This window comes from Gracilinanus agilis, chromosome 2 (genome assembly GCF_016433145.1).
Source record: "Gracilinanus agilis isolate LMUSP501 chromosome 2, AgileGrace, whole genome shotgun sequence".
Classification (NCBI taxonomy): Eukaryota; Metazoa; Chordata; class Mammalia; order Didelphimorphia; family Didelphidae; genus Gracilinanus; species Gracilinanus agilis.
In genome coordinates this window covers 41,912,605-41,921,557 of record NC_058131.1, presented here as the reverse complement: position 1 = coordinate 41,921,557, position 8,953 = coordinate 41,912,605, and the positions used below count along the sequence as shown (strand labels likewise).

Sequence of the window (8,953 nt, the reverse complement as noted above, 5' to 3'; positions counted from 1 at the left end):
CCTTTGTTCTTGAAGAAGTACAAAGAGAGAAAGCACTAACCACAAGCTCTCTGCCTGGTCTTTCAGACTTCCTCCTAGGTGGTGCTCTTCCTTATTGAGGAGAGGTAGGAAAGGATGATTTGGTGTTGAATCTCTATAAAGAAGGTACCATCTAGCTGGTTGCTCCCCTATTCAGGAGGCACACACCCCAAAGGGGTGCCAAAGATGCCAGTTTGGTCACTACCTTCTTCCACTTTGGTACCACCCTTTGTTATTCTACTGCCAAGAAGGTATTCAGGGAGGAGGAAGCCTGCCAGTCAGGTGGGAATCTTTGAGCCTTCTTTCAGGGCAGCACTAACAAGTCCCCAGCTACAAGAGAAGTGACATGCTGGACTAGATGGTTTCTGAGGCCCTTCCCAACTCGTCTAATAGTCCTCAGCTCCTGGGAAGGGGCTACCAAGATAGGGAGGGGTGGACTGCCTCTGCCAGGCTGGCCTTGCCTGTCTGGTGTGCCCAGACTAGCAAATGCTACCCACTTATGCAGAAAACGGCATTCTGGATGATTCCCGAATAGCTGATTGAACCCACATCGCTGGAAATCTCTGGGATGGATGGTCCTCCTTTAGAGTGCGTTTTTCGGAGCCCTGGGGAAGAATTCCCCTCCGCTTTCCGGGAATTCTCAGGGTTTCTGGCTCGCACTGATGCTGCCGCTGCCACCACGCACGGCGGCTCTGAGTCATCTGCGTGGCAAGCCAAGCCTGGGAATGAATGTGCGAGACCCTCGCGGGAGTCAGCGCCAGCGCCGGGCGGGCTGCAGGAGGGCAGGGAGGCGCGCGCCTGAAGGCGCGTGACCGGCGGGTGGGGGGGCTGTAGGTGGGTGGAAGGGTGGGGAAGAGAGACTGTTCAAGGAGCCAGGGAGCCCAGGCGGGCGAACCGCACGGCCCCGGCGCGGAGCGGGCACCGGCACTGGCTCGGGCCGGCCAGGCGCACGCCCTCATTGCTCCCGAGGCAGCCCCAGGTAAGCAGTGTGTGCGGAGGCTGCAGTGTCGCGCGCAAAGTTCGTGTGTGCAAGCCGTCTTGTTTGTGCGCGTGTGTGTAAGGATGTGCGAGTGTGCCGGAGAGCCAAGTTGGAGGAGCCGTGAGGACTAATGGAAGAGTTGGCCTCGGGCAACCCGCTGGGCAGCCTCTAAAACCGCGCTCCCTGCCGTGGCCCCCGGGCTGAGCTGGGCAGGGCGAGGGACCGACGGGAGCCCCGCGTCGCTCCGCGCTGCTCTCTGAGGGAAGCCAGAGCGAGTCGCCTGCCGGCCGCACGAGCTCCCGCTAGGGCTACAAGTAGCCTTGTCCTGGCCGGAGCCGCAGCCCGCGGCCATCCGCTTTGGTGGGGGCTCGTCTGCTAGCGGAGGACCGGCTCGGCTCCCGCATCCCGCCTACTTAAGCTTTTGGCTAAGGTAAAGAAGTCCTCAGGCGGGCGCTGACGCTTAGAGTTAGACCTGAGGCATTTCGGGGCTCGCTGTCGGTTACGTAAGGACGCGGGGGGTGGGGGTGGGGGTGAGGCCAGGATCCCCAGATTCGCTATCCGGCAGGCATTTTCCCAGGGCGGCTCCCGACTGGGCCCTGAGGGGCCGCGGAGCGATTGATAGAAGTGGGGGGGTGGGGGGTGTTGGTGAGGGCGCTGCTGCCTCTGCACTGAGGAGGTGGGCACGGGTGCCTTAGGCGCTGCTCCCTGCTGGGGGCCACCGCGCCCGGCCACGTGCAGGCAGACAGGTGTTTGCCTGTCCTGCCGGCCCTCCCTCGGCCGCGGAGCTCCAGTCGGGTTCCTTAGCGAGTGACCGTGACTGAACAAGCCGTCCGGAGAGTCCGCCGGGGAGGGTCCCAGGAAGCCTGTGAGGGGCAGGCTGGGCAGTTGGCAGTCCCCGGGCCCCCACCCCAGCCTATCGGTGAGTCCGGGCGCCTTCTGCCCGTAAAGATAAGAGTCGTGCCCCGGGGAAGGGCGGCAGCCGGCAGAGTCCAGGACGTTCGTCCTGCTGGGCGGGGGACCCGGACTTGGGCCAATGATGGCTGCACATACTCAAGGCAGAGGAAGCGCCGCTTCCGAGGGTGACTGGATTAATAACAACTGACATTTTTCTATAGCGCTATAAAGTTTGTAGGAGTGCGTTATCGTCTTGAGCTCGTTGGAGCTTCCTGCTACAGGTATCATCTCCATTTTGCAGACGAGGAGGGCTGCGGTGACTCGAACGTAGCGTGGTATATATATAGAGACAGGGTGTTTATTGGCCTGGAACTCTCCGAGACTCGGGTTTAGATTCCACCTAAGACATTAGCTGTGTGATCCTGGCCAACTCATTGAACCCCTTTCCGTCTATTTCTTCTCCTGTAAAATGGGAATAATCGTAGTGCAGTGTTATTGGGAAGATCGAAGGAGGTGACCGAAGTAAGGCACCTTGCAAGGCACTTAAAGCCTACACAAATTCATCATTAAAACCGAGTTGGGTGTGAAGGTCTTTGACGTCCTTTCCAGATCTAAATCTGTAATCCGAGGAATCACCTGTGGGTAATCGGCTCATAAAGTGTGTATGTGTGGTGGAAGAAGTGGAGGGGGAGGGGATTTGAACCCAGGTTTTCCTGCTGCCAAGTCCAGCAGTCAGTGTGTCACGCTGTGAGAGTCCATTTAGCATTGTCTTCGGCCAAAATGTGGTACCCCAGAGTTTATTCTGCAGCCTTGTTTGGCAGAGAGCCTCACATTCTGCAGAATGAACACTGGGATTCTGCGAGCGGGGGAGAGGATTTCTCCTCTGGATTCTTTGAAATTGGCAATTATGGATGTTTCTCGGTCCTAAATTTGGGAAGATTGGGTGGCTCCTTGTTTTCTTCCATTCGATCTTATTCTGAGGGATTTTGTTTATTTATTTGTGTGTGGGGGCCCTTAAAGGAGCATTTAAAGCTAGGTACCACACCCTTGGGTACGGGAATAGTGTTTCTAGGTGTGATCTGGAAAGGCTATTTGCAAAGGGAGGGGGAGGAGTTGTAAAAGAGCCTCACAGTTCTGAAAAACACCCGAGATCCCTCCGTCCATTCGTCAAGGACAGGCCATTTCAGGGTTTATCTCTTCCAGGATAGTGAAAGTAGATTCAGAAATTGAGGCTTTGACAGTTTCTTTCCCTTCCCCCCAAATCTTGCTGACATGCATCTGCCTCAGGACAGAGTTCACTGGTTGCTGGCAGACTTTTTTTCCCTCCCATTTCCTGGGATCCCAGTTTTCCCATCCTCCTCTTTGAGAATCTGTCCGTAATTCCTAATTAATAAATTCACTTGGAAATGGAAAAAAAAAATTCCTTTCATTCTTAGCCCTCCCCACCCCCTTTAAGAGAAATTTTTGGGCTACTTCTCATCCAAACAAACCTAATTACAGAATAAACAAAATGACATAAAGGAAGAAAAAATCCAAAGGAGGAAAAATTCACAAAATAATGTAAGACAGGGATTGTGAACCTTTAGGATTTTTGCTGTTACTTATTGGTAGTATTGGTGATGGGGAGAGGGTAGGGGATAGAGGGTCAGGACCCCAGAGTTCTAATTATCGAAATGCCACTCACATCACTGCCCTTGCTAGTAGGGATTATTTTGTTCCTTTCTATCCCTAGCACAGTGCCTGACACACTACAGTAGACTTCTCTCCAGAGTCTGACTTAACTCCTCCACAGTCTACTGACATAAATAGGTTTACAAAGGTTCCAGAAGGATCTTTGGGAAGATGGATTGTTTAGATCTCGAAACCCATGGAAACAGCGTTACAAATGCTGATGAGGTCCCCAGACCTTCCCCCAAATGCCAGTTTAAGCCATAACATTGACAGCAGGGACCTGAGTTCTGAGTGTGGGGAGCAGGGGAAGTATAAGAGCACTAATATCAACAACAATAATAAATTGCTGACATTTCTGTGGAGGCAGCTAGGTGGTGGATAGAGCACTGGGCTCGGCCCTCAGGAAGACTCCTCTGCATGAGTTCAAATCTGACCTCAGATGCTTACTGTGTAAGGATGGGCAAATCGCTTAACTCTGTTTTCCTCATCTCTAAAATGAGCTGGAGGAGGAAGTGGTAAGTCACTCTTTGCCAAGAAAACCTCAAAGAGTTGGACAGGACAGAGAACAACTAAATATCAGTGTAAGGCTTGCTGAGTGCTTAACAAATATTAACTCATTTGATTCTCACAACTCTGGGGGGTAGATGCTATTACCTCCATTTTATAGATGAGAAAACCGAGACTCGGGGAGGTCAAGTGATTTGCCTAGGGTCACACAGCTACTAAATTTGAGGCCAAATTTATAGTCCTTTGATTTTGGTTTCATGACTCCGGGTATTCAAGTACAACTGAGCTGAGGAGAGGAGAGCTACATATATAGACTGAAAGTACATGTAAAAAAAAAGAACAATTTTGCACAATACATTACCCCCCCCCCCAAAAAAAAAAAAAGAAGAAGGAGGAGGAGGAGGAGGAGGAGAAGGAGAAGGAGGGGCTGGTACCTGGAGCCATGGAGGGCAAGCTGGATTTGGAGTAGGAAGATGTGGGTTCAGATCCAACTCTTCTGGTTACTACCAGTGGGACTCTGGGCAAGCCAGTTACCTTCCTCATGCCCCAGTTTTCTTATCTGTTGCATGAAATTGAACTGGATGAATTTTTTGAGTTCTCCTCGAGCTCCAAATTTATAGTCCTTTGATTTTTATACTTTATCTTTCCCCCACTTTGGTTGTGTTTCCTGTGTAACTTACCCTCTGTCTTAGGATTATTACTTATTTCCCAGTAAATGGTAAGGGCTAGGCAATTGGGGTTAAGTGATTTGTTCAGGGTCAGACAACTTGGTAGTGTCTGAAGTCACATTGGAACCCAGGACCTCCTGTCCCTGGGCCTGGTTCTCAATCCAGTGAGCCACCTAGCTGCTCCCTATATAATTAAAAAAATAATATTTCACACTAGTGCCTCCATCCATGGGGCAGTGAATATATTGGATAGACTTCTGATGCTTACTGTTGAGTGATCCTGGACAAGTCACCTTCTGAATCTAATTCACCTCTTTCACCCTACATACCTCTATCACATATATCCCCTTCTCACATAGCCATCATCCTAGTTCAGGCCCTTTCCACCTCTTACCTGGACTATTGCAGTAGCATTTCTAATTGAGCTCCCAGCCCTGTGTCTCTCCCCATTCCAAATCATCCTTCATGGAGCTGTCTGTCAGTGATTTTCTTAAAGTATAGGCTTGGTTATGTAATTTCCTTTTTCTTTCCCTCCCCTACCCCATTCAGTAAATTTTAGGTCCCCTCTTACCTCCAGGACCAAAGACAAACTCCTCTGGTATTTAAAGCTTGTCACAATCTGGTCCCTTCCTATTTTTTCCAGTCTTTTATTATACCGCCCCCCCTCCCCCGGCCACCCTAGGAGTAGAGCCATCTTGACCCACTTGCATCAACCTCCAATCTCTCTGACTTTTCCCTTTGCCTGAAATACTTTCCCTTCTTAACCTATGATCCTTGGACTCCCTGACTTCCTTTAAGACTAGTTCAAGCTTAGGGTGGACTGGTTCTGTTCTGAGTGGTTCAAGTCAGGAAAGGGAAGGGAAGGTAAGAGGAATACACTGATCTCGAAAGGAGAGAGAAGGAAGTGGAATCTTGCTATTTCTCATGACTGAGATTTGTGAGAAGAGTGAATGCCCTCATGGAGGAAGGGGTGGAAGGATCAGGCACCTGAGGAGCCTCCCTTTTCTCCACGATGAACTATAGAATGGTGAACTCACCAAAGTATTTGAGATAGAAATGCCTCAAACTTCTGGGGAATCAAGTGGAAGGAATGGGGAGATGAGGAGGGAGGATAATATAGGAGGGTGTGCAGGTGGAAAATTTGCCACACCTGAGCTACATTCCCAGCATCCTTTTAAGTGACATCATCATTTGACGTACAGGGGGCTTGGGAGATAAATTTGGCTGAGACTCATGCTGTGGGGCTCTTTTTTGGGAGCTTGTGCTTTGGTAAAGTGCTGCTGGTGTGAGTTTTTGGCTCTCTTTGCTTTGCTCACTTTACTGAAAAAATCCTTTTCCTTTTCTTTTCTTCTTTTTATTATTAAATTATATATATATTTAAAACACTAGTAATATTTATTCATTTTTACTCCTATAAGGGAATGGAGACAAGCAAAATAGTTTCCCTCATTCTGATGGGGGGAGAAAAGAATGAACATCTGGGATGTAGTGCCCATCATCCTGGCACAGGAATATAATCAAAGATTATTGCATCGTAAGAAGTGATGCAGGAGATGATTTCAGAGAATGCTGGGTCATGTGAGTTAATGAGGAATGAGTTGAACCAGGAGAACTACAAGGCAATGACTTTGCAAAGAAAAAAAACAATTTGAAAAGACTCTGATTGAGGCAATGACCAACTATGTCTTCAGAGGACCTAGAATGAAGAAGTGTGTTACCTATCTCCTAATGAAAGAGTTGGACCCAGGGTGCAGAAAGTCAACTTGGCCAACATGGGAATTTGTTTTGCTGGACTGTTTATTATTTATTTAAAAACCCAGCCAAACCCTCACCATCTGTCTTAGAATCAATACAGTGTATTTGTTCCAAGGCAGAAGAGCAGTTAAGGGTGAAGTAATGAGGCTTAAGTGACTTGCTTAGGGTCACACAGCTTAGGAAATATCTGAGGTCAGATTTGAACCCAGGACCTCCCATCTCTGGGCCTGGCTCTCAATCCACTCTTCACTCAGCTTATTTGTGACCGTGACCCAAGATTTTGCTTCCTCTCTTGTAATTTATTTAGGGGGGGGGCTTTTGGCAGGGCTGGAAAGGGTTATCAGTAGTGATACCAAAAAACAGCTACTGAAACTTTTTTTTTCTTTTGCATGCAAGAGAACAGAAGGAAGCTGGGAGGGAAACAGGATAATTTATTATATACTTTAAACAAGCAAGCAAAATGACTTGGAGATTCATGGATTCATATACAACCTTTGTCTTCTGCCATGTATTTGAAAATGTTCTGCTTTGTGTGTGTATGCACGTTTATGCGTTTAAGTTCAGAATCAAAATGTCAAATTTAAAAAAAAGACAATTCAAGGAGCGAGGAAACCTTTCCCAGTCCCCTGAGCTGAGCCTTTCCTTCTAAGACAGACTTCCATCTACTCTGTGTGTCTGGTATGTACTGACTTACATATATGTTGTCTCCCCCAGTAGGACGGGGCTCTTTGAGTTTTGCTTTAGTTTTCCCAAAGCTTAGCCCAGTGCCTAGCAACATAATAAGCACTTGTCACTGCTTGTTGATCGATTGAATCTAGAAATCATTCCTATTGTAATTCCCTTGGGGTTGTTATAGAGGAATCAACGAAATGATGTATGTAAGGCATTTTATAGATTTTCAAGCACTTTGTAAATATCCACTATTAAAAAAAAACTTTTATTTTCCATCTTAGAATGGATACCGAGTATTAGGGCTAAGGCAGAAGAGTGGTAAGGGCTAGGCAATGGGGGTTAAGTCACTTGCCCAGGGTCATACAGATTTGAACCCAGGACCTCCTGTCTCTAGTCCTGGCTTTCACTTTTAATCTAACGGCTAATGTTATTACTCTAACTATTACTACCATTATTGTAACTCAGATTATCAGTGAGCAGCCACTGTGCCAAGGACTATTACTCAGTAGTTACGATACTACTTATTTTTTTATAGATGTTTATTTTTACTAATTATATGTAATAACAAATTTCCATATAAATTTTCCAGTCATGTGATCCAAATTGTCTCCCTCCCTCCCTCTCTCCCCCGCTCCTTGAGTAGGCAAGCAATTTGATTTGGGTTATTCATGTATTATCTTGCAAAACACATTTCCATACTGTTCATTTGTGTAAGTGAATAATCATATAAAACCAACACCCCAAAACAAAAACCCAAGTAAACAAGTGAAAAATCACATGCTTTCGTCTCATTTCCAAGTCCAACAGTTCTTTCTCTGAAGGCGGATAGCATTCTTTGTCCTAGGTTCTTCAGAATTGTCCTGGATCATTATATTGCTCAGAGTAGCCAAGTCTTTCACATTTGTTCACTCTGTAATATTGTTGTTACTGTGTACCATGTTCTCCTGGTTCTGCTTATTTCACTCTGCATCAGTTCATGGAGGACTATCAAGTTCTTTCTGAAATCATCCTGCTCATATAGCATAGGAGCATTCCATCACCATCCTATACCACACTTTGTTCAGCCATTCCCCAATTGAGGGACATCCCTTTAATTTCTAATTCTCTTCCCCCACAAAAAGCAGCTATAAATATTTTTGTGCAAATAGCTCCTTCCCCACCTTTTTTTTTTTATCTCTTTGGGAAACAGACCTAGTAGTGATATTACTGGATCCAAGGGTATGCATTATTTTATAGTCTTTTGGGCATAGTTCCAAATTGCCTTCCAGAGTGGTTGGATCAAAAAAAACATGGTTAGATGCCACAGAGTGGATGGCAATGCCTTAACTGTATGTGTGTTTTAAGGCCACTAGGTCCTCTTCCATCCTTATCAAGGGAAGTGCTAACCTTCTCTCTTTCCATACAATATTACTGTGATACTACTTATTAATGATGCTGTTGCAAGATGTAGATAATAGTGAAGCCAGTCCTCAGGATCATGCATAAATGTCAGTGAGCTTGATAAGGATGAAAAAAGCTTCCTATAAATATTAAGTATTCCCTGAATAAGAATGAGAGAGAGGCAAGATATGGAGAGACTGGACCCAAAGTTGGGTTCATGGGATTTAATTGCTTCAAATTCTTGGCCTTCAAATCCTCTTGGATCTGGGAGATGATTTTCTGGGGAACTTTTCCTTTGGCTCAGCCAAAAGCAGGGGTTGGGATTGACTTATCTAGGCAGGAGAAGTGACCTTTCTTGGTTTCTAGCTTTGTTTATTTTTGCTACCTGATGGAAAGAAAGCAGAGTCCT

General features: G+C 46.9%; 1 non-coding gene across 1 annotated transcript; it reads right to left on the bottom strand.

Annotated features, from left to right (window-relative positions):
* Positions 1-8,445: 8,445 nt before the first annotated feature.
* On the bottom strand, positions 8,446-8,572 carry LOC123238527. The gene has a single exon (XR_006505687.1). It is a non-coding gene; the product is annotated as a U6atac minor spliceosomal RNA (small nuclear RNA).
* Between the last annotated feature and the right edge of the window lie 381 nt (positions 8,573-8,953).